We start from the raw sequence: 17,293 nt of genomic DNA, 5'->3' as shown, positions 1-17,293 counted from the left end.
ATTAATTTTAAATCTGGTGGAGCTTAGTATAGATGGCCTAATAGGATCAGTGCTGCACACTGCTACAAAGCCCAAATTATTTTCCAGTCAAGATACAGATAAACATGATTAGTAATTTTAAATCTGGTGGAGCTTATTATAGATGGCCTATTAGAATCAGTGCTGCACACTGCTACAAAGCCCAAATTATTTTCCAGCCAAGATACAGATAAACATGATTAGTAATTTGAAAGCTTAAAACGGTTGGTAGGGTGATTTTAACCAATCATCAAGCTTTTACTCTCCCCAGGATGACACAGGGGTAGAAAAGTCGTTTCGGATCCATGATTTGTTCATCTTTATGAACGTGAGTCTGTCTACATTATCAGTGGAGAGCCGCGTGCGCTTATCTGTCAGCACACCACCAGCAGCACTGAACACACGTTCAGACAGAACGCTGGCTGCGGGGCATGACAAGATCTCCAAGGCGTAAGTGGCTAGCTCCGGCCATTTATCCAGATTGGAAGCCCAAAAAGAGCAAGGGTCCAGTGACACAGTCATGGCTTCAATGTTTACTTGGAGATACTCCTGTACCATCGTCTCTAGGCGTTGACTATGTGTCAGACTTCTTGTCTCCTGTGGCCTTGCAAAGGATGGGCTAAAAAAGTGGTGAAATGATTCCGCAAAATTGATGTTACCAGCAGATACTGTGGTTCTGTTACGGTTTGAGTGCTGAACACTTGACGGTCCCACGGTTGGCAAGTTGGAACTGTGAGATTCACTACGTGCACCACTGGTGTTTTGTGGAAAAGCACATGTAAGATTCTGCAACAGTCTCTGCTGATACTCCTGCATGCGTGCATCCCTTTCTATGGCAGGAATAATTTCTGCAAATTTACTTTTGTACCGGGGATCTAACAGTGTGGCAACCCAGTAGTCAGGATTATTTCTAATTCTCACAATTCGAGGGTCATGTTGCAGGTAGTGCAGCAAGAAGGCACTCATGTGTGTTGCGCATCCAGGAGCACCAAGTCCCTGTTGTGTTGATGGCGAGGTAACAATCATGCTTCCTTCCTCTGTCCTCTCCCCCCAACCTCGCACAACAGAAATGTGATCAAGGTCTCCCTCATCTGATGAGTCTTCCATCAGTTCGTCCTCCACTTCTTCCTGGGCTCCTGCACCTTCCTCACTAGTTTGGCTGCTACCATGCGCCCTGGTAAAACCATCTCCCCCACCCTCACATGCCTGCCGCCTTGGTGCTGCCGACCGTCTGGACCTTGCAGATGTTAGCCCTTCCGCATACAACTCCTCCTCTACTTCCTCCACCTCCTCTTGTGCCACCACCTGACTCCGAATTCTGTTTAACATGTGCTCCAGCATGTAAATCACCAGAATAGTCATGCTGATAATGGCATCGTCAGCACTAAACATCTTCGTCGCCATTTCAAAACTGTGCAGAAGGGTGCATAGGTCCCTGATGTGAGACCACTCCTCCAGCGTGATTTGCCCCACCTCTGGATCTCGTTGGCCCAGGCTATACGTCAGAACGTATTGCACCAGGGCTTGTCGGTGCTGCCACAGTCGCTGCAACATGTGCAGAGTTGAATTCCACCGGGTAGGCACATCGCATTTTAGCCGGTGAAGTGGCAGGCCCAACGACTTCTGTAGAGATGTAAGTCGCTGAGCTGCGGGATGCGAACGGCGGAAGTGAGCACACAGCGACCGTGCCCTCTGCAGAAGGCCATCTAGTATGGGATAGTGGGCTAAAAATTGCTGGACAACCAGGTTCAACACGTGAGCCATACAAGGCACGTGTGTGACATTGCTCCGGCGAAGGGCCGCACCCAGGTTTGCAGCATTGTCGCACACGGCCTTCCCTGGTTTCAGGTCCAGTGGAGACAACCATTCATGAAATTGGTTCTCCAGAGCTGACCACAACTCCTCAGCTGTGTGACTCACATTTCCCAGACATTTCAATGTAAAAACCGCCTGATGACGTTGAGCCCTACTGCCAGCATAGTAAGGAGGTGTGCAGGATCCCTTCTGCGCAGTTAGAAAGCTTGTGGCACGACCAGACAGGCTTTGGGTGCAGGTGGAAGACCGAGAGGAGGTTGAGGAGGCAGAAGCAGTGGAGGAACTTTGACATAAAGAGGATTGACGCACAACTCGTGGGGACGGCAAGACTTGGACAGCAGCCCCTTGTCCTGCTGTCACTATAGTTACCCAGTGCCCAGTCAGCGACATGTAACGCCCCTGTCCATGCCTACTCGTCCAAGTGTCTGTGGTGAAATGCACCCTGTCACACACAGAGTTTCTCAAAGAAGCGGTGATGTTGTGTGCGACATGCTGGTGGAGCGCAGGCACACCTTTCTTTGAGAAGTAGTCCCGACTGGGCATCTGGTACTGGGGCACTGCGACGGACATAAGGTCTCGAAAATCCTCTGTGTCCACCAGGCGGAAAGGCAGCATTTCTGTAGCCAAGAGCTTGCAGATGGTGAAATTCAACCTCTTAGCTTTCTCATGGCTAGGAGGAAATGGTCTTTTACTTGTCCACATCTGAGGGACCGAGGGCTGGCTATTGTGCTTAGACGGGGTTGATAAGGGTGTCCCCGGCAAACTGCCGGTCTGTGAGGAAGATGCAGGCGGACATGTTAGGTTGCCTTGATCCAAAGGTGGTGCTATCGATGTCGGACAGCGCTCAACACCAGCTGGTGTTACTGTAGCACCCCGAGGACTCGGCTGCTACAGGGGTATTGCACCTCGAACCAGAGGTGTGATATTCCACTCCCGGGTAAGGATGGAGTGTGGAACAGAGCTCAGTTAGCTGCATGCACTACACTCACCCCATTTCCGGGGGACAGAACAACGGTACTCCCACCAGATAGATGTGCAGGTACGACAGCGTCTGTCCCTGGCTGGAGTGGGGGGGGGAGGAACATCCCAGTGGTGTAGGAGCAGATAGGGGAGGGACTCTGGGCATAGGTAAGAGCCCATTGGTTGCATTGTCGCCGGGGCTCGGGTGTCAGAAGGGAGGTATAAAAGGTGGGCACCATCTAGGAACACTGTTCAGTCTGAGGAGAAGCTGAGGGAGAGTTCAGCCAGAGAGGGCTGACAGGGAGCTGTGGCTCCGTCTGGGCCCAGCTCCAGAGCCAGGCCTGAAGCAGAGAGGAGAGAGAAGGAAGAAGGAGGAAGAAGAGCAACACAAAGAAATGCCCAGAGACGCAAGCATAGAGGGAACCCTGAGATCCCACGAGAGAACGAAAACGGGTGAAGGGTTGGCAGAGCAGGGTACCGGATCCCAAACTGGTGGAGGCCAATTATCCTTAGCCAGGAACCGGAGGTCGTGGTCAAGTCTTGGCGCGACCCCTCACCACATCCACCAGGAAGGCATACCACGTATAGGGTCAGGGAAGCCGGGAAAGGTTTCGCCACCAGAAGGCCCGAGGGAGCCGGACAAAGGTGGGTCCCTGGTGGGGACGGCCAGTAGGAAGGAAGAGAGGGGAGCTCTGGACCACGCTCTGGAATTACCTGGGAGTTGGCCGAGTCCCTGACCTGGTGGACGCAGCATGGCTCAGGTGGTCCTTACTGCGCACAAGTGACCTGATAAAGAACTGTGAGTAAAGCATTGAAAACTGCAGCTGCACGTCTCACTGACTCCTTGTCACACCACCACTACCACTACCATCTCCACCTGCTTCACCAGCTGCCCTGAGGCTATACCCCTCCCGTTGGGGGTTATACCATCCACGCTGCACAACCATACCACCGGCCTCAGCGGTCTGCCCTGCAGCGGCAGCTTCATAGCCGCATTCAACGGGTGGCGTAGTCGAACATTCTAACATCTACTGCTAAATACTGCCACTCAGTTTGACTCCCTGGGCACGGACCGGGTCACCGCCACGAGACTACTACCCCTATCTGATCCGGCTCCGGGTAAGCCCCCGTGCGCGCGATGCCGCACGACACAGGCCCAGGGGCGCGTCAACTTTGGCGTAGTCGGCAGGATTTCGTGCCCGCAATCACCGGGTACTGCGTGCCTGAAAAAGACTGTTGAAACTGACCTGTGGTAAAGATTCCCGCCATCCGGAGTCGATTCCCGCCATCCGGAGTCGATTCCCGCCATCCGACGCCATCTTCTGCCTTCTTCCCGCCATCCGTGGAGTTTTCCCGCCATTGGACGCCATCTTGGGGACGCCGCGCGGGAAGAAGAGGGGCGTGGACTCCGAAAGCGCGCGAGAACTGGAGCCCCGCCTCACGTCCGGACGTTGCGTAAGGTCCTGGAAGGAGCCCAGCAGACGCTGATGTGGCACCCCAGGGGTCTGGTTTCCACAGTAACAGCAATGTTATGTCTGAGAGCAGGTGGGAGGTCTCTTGGTCAGGAATTCTATGCATGCCACACCTCCTGCCCAGTCCTGGGAGGGGAAGAACTTCCCCTATATAAACCTAGGGCTGAGGCAGGGTTAGGGAGTAGAGAAGAAGTAGAGATAGGAAAAGAACATCAGGAGCTCTGTGGGAGCAGTGCTACAAGGAGTCAGGGGCTGGCAGCTGCAGAGCTCGCCCTGACTGAGAAGTTATCACCGGACCCGGAGTCCGAGGCTGTGGGGACTAACTCCTATCCAGCAGCAGAAACCGACCGGCAGGGGATTGCAGGTCCTCTGGCCCAGAAACCCGAAGGCACGGTCACACGCGTGGGACCAGCACCGCCGTCGTGGAGCTGAAGCTACTAGAAGGCCCCGAGTCACCGGCCATACGGGTGAGCACCACACGGTACACTCAGGGACGTGGGCTACTTATACCCGCCTCTAGCAAGGTAGCCAGAAGAGTATCGTTAGTTTGGGAGGCCTACAACTCCGCCTGGCCAGGGGAGATCCCATCTGCTCAAGGACTGACCAGGCCCCAATCGCTAGCCAGTACTCCGGGAGGGTCTATCTTTGTCACCAGTAAAGACCCTGAACTACACCGTACCGTCTCCGAGTGGTTCCTGCTACCCCCATCATCCACGTCGGCTGCCCTGAGGCCATACCCCTCCCGTTGGGGGTTATACTATCACGCTGCACAATCCTACCACCGGCCTCAGCGGTCTGCCCTGCAGCAGCAGCTCCTTAGCTGCACTCAACGGGTGGCGTAGTCGTCCAACATCTACCGCTAATACAGCGCCACTTAGTCTGACTCCCTGGGCACGGACCGGGTCACCGCCACGAGACTACAACCCTCAACAGATCCGGCTCCGGGTAAGCTCCCGCGTGCGCAACGCTTCGCGACACAGGCCCAGGGGCGCGTCAACTTTTGGCGTAGTCGGCAGGATTTCGTGCCCGCAACCACCGGGTACTGCGTGCCTGAAAAAGACTGTGAAAACTTACCTGTGGTGAAGATTCCCGCCATCCGGCGCCATCTTCCGCTTTCTTCCCGCCATCGGTGGAGTTTTCCCGCCATCCGGCGCCATCTTCGGCCTTCTTCCCGCCATCCGTGGAGTTTTCCCGCCATTGGACGCCATCTTGAGGACGCTGCGCGGGAAGAAGAGGGGCGTGGACTCCGAAAGCGCGCGAGAACTGAAGCCCCGCCACACGTCCGGACGTTGCGTAAGGTCCTGGAAGGAGCCCAGCAGACGCCGACGTCACAGGAGCGCGACGGAAGGTCCTCAACCCTGACGATCCACTGCGGAGCCGCGGCCTACGGAAGAGGATCATCGCAAGGTAGGCCACGGTCCACTAGGGGGGAGGAAGATGTCGGATACGGAGGAGAGCTTCACCGCTTCAACCCCCGCCAGCGCCACCGCTGTTGCGGTCATGCCTTTCACCATGCCCTATATCCCGGGGGCAGCCTGGCTACCCCAGTACTCAGGGGAGTCACATACCCTGCATGACTTTAGAGAAAAGCTGGATAGCCTCTTCCAGGTGTACCCCCTCACAGAAGAGCAAAAAGTGAGCATCCTGGTGGCCCAATTAACCGGGGCAGCCCAAAGGGAGGTAAAGTCCTGGCACCTGGGGGGAGGACTGTCGCAGGGATACTAACCCGGCTGAGGGACACCTTTGATACCCGCACCTCAGCCGAGATCAAGCTTAGATTCTACGGGTGCAAACAGCGGGCACATGAGAGTATAAGGGACTATGCCCTGAACCTACAAGAGGCCCTGAGAGCCATTAAGCAGACCGACCCTGACGGCGTGGGAGACGAGGACAGGCTGTTGACTGAACAATTTATAGAGGGTTTATATTGCAATGCCCACCGAACCCAGTTGCGGGCAATGGCCTTACAGGACCCTCATCTGGGATTTGCACAGTTCAAGGACAGAGCCATCCGGGTGCTCCGAGAACCGGCACCAGGTGGCGTTGTGACCCACAGACGCCCCACTACCACTTACCACCAGGAGGCGGCGCCTTTGTCGGCAGGGCCTGTGGGAGCTGATGCGCAGGCTTTGAACAATGACCCGGCTCCAGACCTGCACCATCAGGTCCAAGAGCTAGCTAAAAGCGTTGCTGCGCTAACCCGAACTGTGCAGTCTTTACAGGTTTCCACTCCAGGGAAGATCCAGCTGGCATCCGGACCGGAGGACATCCCGTGGCGTCGACCAAGGAGGACCCCACCGGCCAGAGGAAGACCCAGCGACCGATACAACGAGGACGGACGACCCATCTGCCGCCGCTGCAATCAACCCGGACATATGGCAAGGTACTGTCCTTTAAACTGGCACAACCTGGGGTAGAGGGCCAACCCCCAGGAAAAAGATCATCAGGCCCATCGAACTGGCGCGACAAATATGTGGGAGGACGTCCAGTCTTGCCTGTGGTACTGGATGGCATCCCTATGAGTGCCCTACTGGACACCGGGTCACAGGTCACCACTATCCCGTACGTGCTCTTCAAGCAGTACTGGAATGACTCGGATATCACCCGCTACCCTGACGACGACTTGAGTATCATCGCCAGCAATGGTCAGCCCGTGTCACAGATTGGATTTAAAGAGGTGACCATTAAAATCGGTAGAGTCGAACTGGCAGCACAGGGACTGATCATTGTAGACATTGACAAACACGAGAGTCACCCAAAGATAACTCTAGGAACTAATGTAATTGAAAATTGTCTTGCAGAGGTGATTTTCCTTTTACAGCAGGTTGCCAAGAACGCCAGCTCCGGCCAGCAGTGAGTGCTCCAGAAAGAGATCCGGGCACTGATGCGACGGCAACAGATAGAACTCTCCGGTGGTGAGATTGGTAGCGTAAGAATGTGTGACCCTTTCCCTATTGCCATGCCCCCAAAAAGTGAAATGATGATTTGGTGCCGGGCAGCTATTGGTCTGAGAGGTAGAGATTACCAGGCAATGGTAGAACCAGTTTACTCAGATAGTAGGCCCACCATTTTGACAGCACGGGGGGTGGTCAATGTACGCCATGGGAGGGTGCCCGTTCGCATAATAAATATCGGGGAGAGGGAAGTGTACCTGCCCCGGTATGCCACGCTAGCCAAATTGTATACCATCAATCAAAATTCCATACAGTCCGTAGAACCCTTGCCTCCATCTTCCCCGGAGGAAGGTAACGGCTCTAAGGAAACAATGGAGGACTGGTGTCAGCAACTACATTTGGGTGCTGACTCCACTCCCTCACACCAGAAACAGGGAGTCTATCGGGTGGTTCAAGAGTACGAGAGAGTGTTTAGTAAACACCCGTTAGACTTCGGGCGAGTCAAGGGGGTAGAACACCACATCCCCACGGGAGACCATCCTCCCATAAAAGAGAGGTATCGACCCGTACCCCCTGCACACTACCAACACGCCAAGGGGATGCTTAGAAACATGAAGGAGGCTGGGGTGATCAGGGATAGCTGTAGCCCCTGGGCAGCTCCACTAGTCTTAGTTAAAAAGAAAGACAACACCATGAGGATGTGTGTAGATTACCGGAAAATCAACCGTATCACACACAAGGATGCGTACCCCTTACCAAGGATAGAGGAGTCTTTGGCTGCTTTAAGATCTGCTAACTTCTTCTCTACCTTGGATCTCACTAGCGGGTACTGGCAGGTTCCTGTAGCAGAGGCGGACCGGGAGAAGACCGCATTCACCACCCCGATGGGACTTAGCGAGTTTACCTGCATGCCGTTCGGACTCTGCAACGCACCAGGAACCTTCCAACGATTAATGGAGTGCTGTCTGGGCCACAGAAACTTCGAGACGGTCCTGTTGTACCTGGACGATGTCATCGTATATTCCAAGACTTATGAGGACCACCTGAAACACCTGGCGGAAGTGTTCGAAGCTCTGGCAAGCTACGGCCTAAAGGTAAAACCCTCCAAGTGTCACCTCCTGAAACCAAAGGTGCAGTACCTGGGACACGTGGTGAGCGCTGACGGAGTGGCTCCCGACCCTGATAAGATCACCGCAATTAAGGAATGGCCAAGTCCCTCCAGTGTAAAGGAAGTGCGGCAGTTCCTCGGGTTGGTAGGCTATTACCGCAGATTCATCCCCGGTTTCACCAAAAAGGCAGCTCCTATGCAGGACCTCCTGATAGGCCAGTCCCGGAAGGCCAAGAACCAGAAGCCGCCCTTCAAATGGGAGAAGTTAGAAGAAGAGTCCTTCCGCCAGCTGAAGATGGCCCTCACGGGGGATGAAATCCTGGCGTACCCTGATTACAGCCAGCCCTTTATCCTCTACACCGACGCAAGTAACATCGGGCTAGGAGCCGTACTGTCCCAGATCCAGCAGGGGAAAGAACGAGTAATCGCTTACGCCAGCCGAAAACTGCGACCCACCAAAAGAAACCCTGAGAATTACAGCTCATTCAAGCTAGAGTTCCTGGCAGTGGTGTGGGCAGTCACCGAACGCTTTAAGCACTACCTCGCTTCTTCCCGATTCACTGTGTACACGGATAACAACCCGTTGACACACCTGGACACGGCAAGACTCGGTGCCCTAGAGCAGAGATGGATGGCCCGTCTGTCCAACTACGAGTTCACAATCAAATACCGGGCAGGACGCTCCAATACCAACGCGGACGCCCTGTCCAGGATGCCAAACCTACCGGACGTAGGAGAAGATCCAGAGGGACTGGAAGAAGTCGAACTCCCCGCGTTCCACCGTCATGGGACTATCCAGTATTCCCACCGGGTAAGGAGTAAGCAAGCCGCTTCGTTTAACCCCTTGCCTCACTACAACTGGGAGGAAACGCAAGACAGTGACCCTGCCGTCCGACTGGTGAAGGAGATGCTGACTCGGCCAGAGGCTCGCCTTGACCCAGACGCTCCGGAGGAAGCCAAGCAACTGTGAGCTGAGAAGAGTCGACTGTTCCTTTACAAGGGGAAGTTGTGCCGCAGAATGGTTAACTCCCGGACACATGAACTAATCTGGCAAGTAGTGGTGCCACGAAGAGACGCAGCCATGGTGATGGAGGCATACCACGACGGGGCTGGACACTTCGGATGGAAGAAGCTGGAGTTCCTGCTGCGCGGGCGGTTCCAGTGGGTAGGCATGAGGGGAACCATCGAGAGGTGGTGCAGAGACTGTGGCCCGTGCAACCTAAGAAGGAAGGACCGTGCCAGCCAGAAGACTCCCCTGCAGTCCATCGTCACCCGGCAGCCGTTGGAACTGGTAGCCTTGGATCATGTAAAACTGACCCCAAGCAGAAGTGGCTACGTCTACGCGTTAACCATTGTGGATCATTACTCCCGGTTCTTGGTTGTCGTCCCCGTCAAGGACTTAACGGCTCAAACAGCAGCTAGAGCCTTCCAGCAGCACTTCTGCCGTCCACACGGGTACCCGGACCAAGTGCTGACGGACCAGGGACCTGCCTTTGAAGCGGAGGTCTTCCAGGAATTCTGCAATCTGTATGGCTGCCGGAAGATAAGGACGACACCCTATCATCCGCAAACTAATGGACTTTGTGAGAAAATGAACCAGGTGGTAATGGATCTTCTGAAAACGTTGCCCCTGGAAGAACGCAGTCTGTGGCCTGAGAAGCTGCCCGATCTGGTGGACCTATACAACCACATCCCGGTAGGTTCCACCAACTGTACCCCGGCTTACCTAATGAGGGCGAGACCTGGTAAGTTACCTGTTGACCTGGAAATGGGAGTCCTGACACCCGAGGACACTTCACCAGAAGCAGACTGGGACACAGAGAGGCAGCAGCAGTACCGGAAAGTACAGGAGAGCGTGGAGCGAAGTCTCTGTCAGGCTAGGGAAAGACAAGAGAAAACTTACAACCAGTATGCTCCCACTGTTCCCCTGGTACCCGGAGAGCAGGTCTTGAAGAGGAAAAGATGGCTCCACAAGTTGGACGACCAGTGGGAGAAGGACCCGTACACCGTACTGCCCTCAAGCCACGAGAACCCGAAGGTCTGTACCATCAGTAAAGACGGAGGGGAGACCATAGCTATTGTATCCCGGGATCACCTGAAGAAGTGTCCTGAACAGCTACGGAACCCTGAAGAGGAACAAGAAGACCATCGACCCGTAGAGGAAAGGGAAGATATGGTTAGTACTGTGCTCGGAGACTTCCCTCGGTCTTGGACTCAAGTCAATGGTGCAGTTGTGGTACCCGTACTCACCTTCTTCCAACCAGCATCCCAAGCACCTACGGAGCAACAGGTAGAGCTGGAAGAACAGCCGGTCCAGGAGGCAGAAGACCCCACACCAGCAGACCAGGAGGATCAACCCTCTGCTTATAGTGAGCCTGCCATACCCCTAGTGAGCCAAAGAGCCCGTAGACAGCTGCTCAGTTTACCCTTGACAGCTCCTACACCCTGTAGTTCAGGGCCAGACAGTCAGCTCCGTAGGTCCACTAGGGCCACTAGAGGCCAGTTACCCGTACGTTGGAGGATTTGAAGTGTATAAATTGTTTTATTTGTAGTTACCTGTTTTTCTTGTTGCTTGTGTATAATTATGTGTTTCTTGTTATTTATAGGAGTCCTTGGTGGATTTACCGGGAATCCTTTGTACATAGTTGGAGCGTAACCCAGGACGGACTAAAGACTGTTAAGGACTCGGGGCAGGACAGACCCCTACCTGGTTACGTCTCCCTGTTTTGGTGAAATGGACACCTTGCTTTTCTTCAAAAACTGCACCCGGTTACGGACATGCTGTGACCATCTTTATGTGTTTTTCTTATTGTATTATTATTGTTTATACCTTGTTATGTTTTTTTTCTAAAAAAATATGCTTAGTCCCGGAGTACTAAATTTCACTAAGGGGAATGTGGCACCCCAGGGGTCTGGTTTCCACAGTAACAGCAATGTTATGTCTGAGAGCAGGTGGGAGGTCTCTTGGTCAGGAATCCTATGCATGCCACACCTCCTGCCCAGTCCTGGGAGGGGAAGAACTTCCCCTATATAAACCTAGGGCTGAGGCAGGGTTAGGGAGTAGAGAAGAAGTAGAGACAGAGAAGAGAAGCAGATATAGGAAAAGAACATCAGGAGCTCTGTGGGAGCAGTGCTACAAGGAGTCAGGGGCTGGCAGCTGCAGAGCTCGCCCTGACTGAGAAGTTATCACCGGACCCGGAGTCCGAGGCTGTGGGGACTAACTCCTATCCAGCAGCAGAAACCGACCGGCAGGGGATTGCAGGTCCTCTGGCCCAGAAACCCGAAGGCACGGTCACACGCGTGGGACCAGCACCGCCATCGTGGAGCGGAAGCTACTAGAAGGCCCCGAGTCACCGGCCATACGGGTGAGCACCACACGGTACACTCAGGGACGTGGGCTACTTATACCCGCCTCTAGCAAGGTAGCCAGAAGAGTATCGTTAGTTTGGGAGGCCTACAACTCCGCCTGGCCAGGGGAGATCCCATCTGCTCAAGGACTGACCAGGCCCCAATCGCTAGCCAGTACTCTGGGAGGGTCTATCTTTGTCACCAGTAAAGACCCTGAACTACACCGTACCGTCTCCGAGTGGTTCCTGCTACCCCCATCATCCACGTCGGCTGCCCTGAGGCCATACCCCTCCCGTTGGGGGTTATACTATCACGCTGCACAATCCTACCACCGGCCTCAGCGGTCTGCCCTGCAGCAGCAGCTCCTTAGCTGCACTCAACGGGTGGCGTAGTCGTCCAACATCTACCGCTAATACAGCGCCACTTAGTCTGACTCCCTGGGCACGGACCGGGTCACCGCCACGAGACTACAACCCTCAACAGATCCGGCTCTGGGTAAGCTCCCGCGTGCGCAACGCTGCGCGACACAGGCCCAGGGGCGCGTCACTGACGTCACAGGAGCGCGACGGAAGGTCCTCAACCCTGACGATCCACTGCGGAGCCGCGGCCTACGGAAGAGGATCATCGCCAGGTAGGCCACGGTCCACCAGGGGGGAGGAGGACACCAGGAACGGACAGCAAGATGGCGGACCGGCAGCAGACTAAGCGGCCCAGCATCGGCAGCGCCCCAGCCATCGCGGGCCCCGATCAGCACCAGGAGAAGACGCGTGACGCAGGAGCGGTCCCGGGAGCAGGTAAGAGGAGTCTCCCTGTCCCGGACGCTGCCAGCGTCAGCCTGCTCCCGGGCCCCCTGGTGGAGCCGCTGACCCCGGGCACTGTAGACACCGATCTGCTCCAGTCCCCGCAACAAGCCCTGCGGCCAAGCCCTCCAGCCCTGGGCACTGCCACCACCAGCCCGCGCCCAGGCCCAAAGTCGCACCCTCTGACCCCGGGCGACATCAACGGCGACCCTCTCCACGCCCGGTCGCAAGGCCTGAACTCCCCAGGTGCAAAAGGACTGTACGCCCTCCACGTTCACCGGCTAACCGAGGAGGAGCTGCAGTACTACCAGTACGAGGAAAGCCAAGAGGACCCGGACGGGTCTGAAGACTACCCTCAGGAGGGAGCACAAAGAGGACATAGCTACTGAAGGGAAGTAGCGTGAATAAAGAACTGTACATAGTTACCCGTTAGGGTACAAGGACTGCTTTCCGTTTGAACTGTTCCGGTTAACAAGTGTGGTCCCCGTTGGGACACCTAAATTGGACTGTTGCACCTTTACCTGGTCACAAGCTGCACGGTGGCCAGAGATTAAGAACGTGTTTATCAAGAATGTTTTATATGAAAAAGTTTTTGCTAAAAGAGTTAATGGTATTTTATAAGTGTGTGAAGAAAGTCTTATAATGTTTCCGTAATGTTTTATACCTGCAACGTTAAAAAGAGAACCTCCCATAAAGGGATGAGTTTAAAAGTTAATGTCCTGTATATGAATGCATTCTAAAAGTTGTAAGTTTAAATTGTCTTTGCTCTTTTCCAGCCCGAGGACGTGCTGTGATTTACCAGGGGGGAATGTAGCACCCTGAGGACTCGGCTGCTACAGGGGTATTGCACCTCGAACCAGAGGTGTGATATTCCACTCCCGGGTAAGGATGGAGTGTGGAACAGAGCTCAGTTAGCTGCATGCACTACACTCACCCCATTTCCGGGGGACAGAACAACGGTACTCCCACCAGATAGATGTGCAGGTACGACAGCGTCTGTCCCTGGCTGGAGTGGGGGGGGGGGAGGAACATCCCAGTGGTGTAGGAGCAGATAGGGGAGGGACTCTGGGCATAGGTAAGAGCCCATTGGTTGCATTGTCGCCGGGGCTCGGGTGTCAGAAGGGAGGTATAAAAGGTGGGCACCATCTAGGAACACTGTTCAGTCTGAGGAGAAGCTGAGGGAGAGTTCAGCCAGAGAGGGCTGACAGGGAGCTGTGGCTCCGTCTGGGCCCAGCTCCAGAGCCAGGCCTGAAGCAGAGAGGAGAGAGAAGGAAGAAGGAGGAAGAAGAGAAACACAAAGAAAGGCCCAGAGACGCAAGCATAGAGGGAACCCTGAGATCCCACGAGAGAACGAAAACGGGTGAAGGGTTGGCAGAGCAGGGTACCGGATCCCAAACTGGTGGAGGCCAATTATCCTTAGCCAGGAACCGGAGGTCGTGGTCAAGTCTTGGCGCGACCCCTCACCACATCCACCAGGAAGGCATACCACGTATAGGGTCAGGGAAGCCGGGAAAGGTTTCGCCACCAGAAGGCCCGAGGGAGCCGGACAAAGGTGGGTCCCTGGTGGGGACGGCCAGTAGGAAGGAAGAGAGGGGAGCTCTGGACCACGCTCTGGAATTACCTGGGAGTTGGCCGAGTCCCTGACCTGGTGGACGCAGCATGGCTCAGGTGGTCCTTACTGCGCACAAGTGACCTGATAAAGAACTGTGAGTAAAGCATTGAAAACTGCAGCTGCACGTCTCACTGACTCCTTGTCACACCACCACTACCACTACCATCTCCACCTGCTTCACCAGCTGCCCTGAGGCTATACCCCTCCCGTTGGGGGTTATACTATCCACGCTGCACAACCATACCACCGGCCTCAGCGGTCTGCCCTGCAGCGGCGGCTTCATAGCCACATTCAACGGGTGGCGTAGTCGAACATTCTAACATCTACTGCTAAATACTGCCACTCAGTTTGACTCCCTGGGCACGGACCGGGTCACCGCCACGAGACTACTACCCCTATCTGATCCGGCTCCGGGTAAGCCCCCGTGCGCGCGATGCCACACGACACAGGCCCAGGGGCGCGTCATTACCACCTCCAAAGAAAATGATGACCTGCCAATCACGCTGGCTGTTGCGGGTAAAGAGGTGGCAGGTCTGCGCCCCAAAACAGGTGTGACTGCTGTCCCCCCAGTCACAGAGGATGAAGAGGCCGCGGATGCACAAGATATGGCAGACGGTGGTTGGCCCGGCCGGCTAGGCCGCATTGTACCACACTGAGCTTCCCACTGCAACTTATGCTTCATGTCCATGTGCCGGTTCATGCATGAAGTACTCAAACTATGCACTTTTTGGCCTCTACTTAGCTTTTGCTGACAAATGTTACAGATAACACGAGTTGGGTCATCTTTATCGATCTGAAAAAATGCCCAGGCTATGCAAGGCTTAGCACCCATGCGACCTGAAGAGCCACCACGACTTGTGGTGAGAGGCAGAGTTGTGTTTGAGGATGCAGTTGTTGACGTGCTTCCAGTACTACGTCTCTGTCCAGGAAGGCGCAACCTGACCTCGTCGTCACTAGCATCTTCCTCCACCTCCTCTGCTGACCTCATCTCTTGGCTGACTGTGGGTTGACAGTAAGTGGGATCTCCAACCTCATCATCATCACCCTGTGCGTTATCACACCCGTCGTCCTCAGAGCCAACCTGTTCCTGCCCTGACAAAAAACTAAAGTTGTCGCTCCAATCAGGTATTTGAGTCTCATCATCGTCTTCCTCATTGTCTCCACCAACAGGAGTTACAGTTTGGGAATGAGGGTCTACATTATGGTCAGAACCTTCTGCGTCTGGTCCTGGATCGGACTCATAAAGATTCTGGGCATCAGTGCAGATCATTTCCTCGTCTGGATTCACAGAAGCGCTGGAGTCGACCTCTGATTCCCAGGCTATAGTATGAGTAAACAGCTCTGCAGACTCAACCATCTGTTCTACCTCATACTCAGACGGGCAACTGGAGATTTGGGAGCTGTGAGGAAGCAAGTGCGATTGGGGTGACACCTTTGAGGACTGGAGTATTTGTGATGTTGAAGTTGATGTGGAGGAGAGCCCACTTAAAGGAGCACTTGATATCCGTTGAAGCACCTGCTGTTTTTGTGCCTCATCTGGAATTTGTAGCGATTGGCGTGGCCGTAAGAAAGGGATCTTATCACATTGTCCGCTAAAAGAAGTAGACATTTTAGTTTGGCTGGAAGATGGTCTTTCTTCTGCAGATGTTAATGTTGCTTTAACACCTACCCCACGGACACAACCTTTTTTCCCCTTCCCAACACGCCTATTCCCCTTTCCACCAGCAGCAGGCCTTTTTCCACTCATTTTGGTGGTTAACTAATTCACAACTCTGGAGTTGTTTGCACAAAAAAACAATGGATGGGAACCGAGCAGAGCTCAGTGGCCAAACTGTGGTATTAGGCCAAAACTATTGGCTGGGTTAGATGCAGAAAAAAATTATATTCAATTTGCAACCTGATGGAGGTCAGTATAGATGGACTAATAGAACAAGTCCCACACACAGCTAGAAGCCCAAATATTTTTTCAGAGGTAGATGCAGAAAAAAATTATATTCAGTTTGCAACCTGATGGAGGTCTGTATAGATGGATTAAAAGAACAAGTCCCACACACAGCTAGAAGCCCAATATTTTTTTCAGAGGTAGATGCAGAAAAAAAATATATTCAGTTTGCAACCTGATGGAGGTCAGTATAGATGGACTAATAGAGAAAGTCCCACACACTGCTAGAAGGCCAAATATTTTTTCAGAGCTAGATGCAGAAAAAAATTATATTCAGTTTGCAACCTTATGGAGGTCAGTATAGATCGACTAATAGAACAAGTCCCACACACAGCTAGAAGGCCAAATATTTTTTCAGAGGTAGATGCAGATAAAAATTATTTTTAATTTGCAACCTGATGGAGGTCAGTATAGATGGACTAATAGAGAAAGTCCCACACACTGCTAGAAGGCCAAATATTTTTTCAGAGCTAGATGCAGACAAAAAATTATTTTTAATTTGCAACCTGATGGAGGTCAGTATAGATGGACTAATAGAACAAGTCCCACACACAGCTAGAAGGCCAAATATTTTTTCAGAGCTAGATGCAGATATGAATTAGTTTTAATTTGCAACCTGATGGAGGTCAGTATAGATGGACTAATAGAGAAAGTCCCATACACTGCTAGAAGGCCAAATATTTTTTCAGAGCTAGATGCAGAAAAAAATTATATTCAGTTTGCAACCTGATGGAGGTCAGTATAGATGGACTAATAGAACAAGTCCCACACACAGCTAGAAGGCCAAATATTTTTTCAGAGGTAGATGCAGATAAAAATTATTTTTAATTTGCAGCCTGATGGAGGTCAGTATAGATGGACTAATAGAGAAAGTCCCACACACAGCTAGAAGCCCAAATATTTTTTCAGAGCTAGATGCAGAAAAAAATTATATTCAGTTTGCAACCTGATGGAGGTCAGTATAGATGGACTAATAGAACAAGTCCCACACACAGCTAGAAGCCCAAATATTTTTTCAGAGGTAGATGCAGATAAAAATTATTTTTAATTTGCAACCTGATGGAGGTCAGTATAGATGGACTAATAGAGAAAGTCCCACACACTGCTAGAAGGCCAAATATTTTTTCAGAGCTAGATGCAGAAAAAAATTATATTCAGTTTGCAACCTGATGGAGGTCAGTATAGATGGACTAGTAGAACAAGTCCCACACACAGCTAGAAGCCCAAATATTTTTTCAGAGGTAGATGCAGATAAAAATTATTTTTAATTTGCAACCTGATGGAGGTCAGTATAGATGGACTAATAGAGAAAGTCCCACACACT

The sequence above is a fragment of the Phyllobates terribilis genome, unplaced genomic scaffold, assembly GCF_046119375.1.
Source record: "Phyllobates terribilis strain yellow unplaced genomic scaffold, ASM4611937v1 Scaffold_370__1_contigs__length_1879735, whole genome shotgun sequence".
Lineage (NCBI taxonomy): Eukaryota > Metazoa > Chordata > Amphibia > Anura > Dendrobatidae > Phyllobates > Phyllobates terribilis.
The sequence above is the reverse complement of the archived record's forward strand: the minus strand, read 5'-3'. Positions refer to the sequence as shown.